This window comes from Egretta garzetta, unplaced genomic scaffold (genome assembly GCF_000687185.1).
Source record: "Egretta garzetta isolate BGI_Z169 unplaced genomic scaffold, ASM68718v1 scaffold598, whole genome shotgun sequence".
Taxonomy (NCBI): domain Eukaryota; kingdom Metazoa; phylum Chordata; class Aves; order Pelecaniformes; family Ardeidae; genus Egretta; species Egretta garzetta.
The window spans coordinates 2561677-2562540 of NW_009260621.1; positions in this window are offsets into that span (position 1 = coordinate 2561677).

Below are 864 nucleotides of genomic sequence, written 5' to 3' on the forward strand. Positions count from 1 at the left end.
GTCGGCCTCTTCTCCCTGGTAACAGATGGTAGGACGAGGGGGAATGGTTTGAAGCTGCGCCAGGGCAGGTTTAGGTTAGATATTAGGAAAAACTTCTTCACTGAAAGGGTTGTCAGGCTCTGGAATGGGCTGCCCAGGGAGGTGGTAGAGTCCCCATCCTTGGAGGTATTTAAAAGAAGGATAGATGAGCTGCTTAGGGACATGGTTTAGTGGTCGGGTGGCAGGGTTAGGTTAAAGGTTGGACTCGATGATCTTAAAGGTCTTTTCCAACCAAAGCGATTCTATGATTCTATGATTCTATCTCTCCCAGTAGCCTCCTTCACTTTCCATCTCCGCGTTGCCATCTCAGAGTTAATGTTCACTCCCTCTTTATCTCCCTTAACCAGCAGCCACGTAGGATGATGGTGTCATATGCAAACACCACAGATGACATGTCATCTACCCTTCTCTTACTTTCCCTGTGCCAACTTTCCCTCTGCTTTCCTTCCCAAACGTTTTTCCATTTTGTATTTTCTGTGTGAGCATTTTAGCATCATAAAAGCCAGATCTGCCACTGGTGCTCCACTGAAGGTAACTGCTCTCCTCTGATGCAGCTGATAGAGCTACCATGATGAACTTGTGCGAGGCATAGGTGGTCCCATACCATGGTGTTTCCCAGCATGAATTTCACCAAGTGGTGGGAAATTCCACACTCTCTATTACATGTGCAGGCAGATCAGAGTGGCAGCTTCTGTGAACCCAGTGTTTGCTGGTCGTCAGCATTTGTGCTGGTGTGGTAAAGTTGTGAACACGCAACAAAACCAAGAAGAAAGGTTTTCTGTGGTAAATATGTTCAGGACAAGCAGCGGGGGTGCAGGCCCTGCC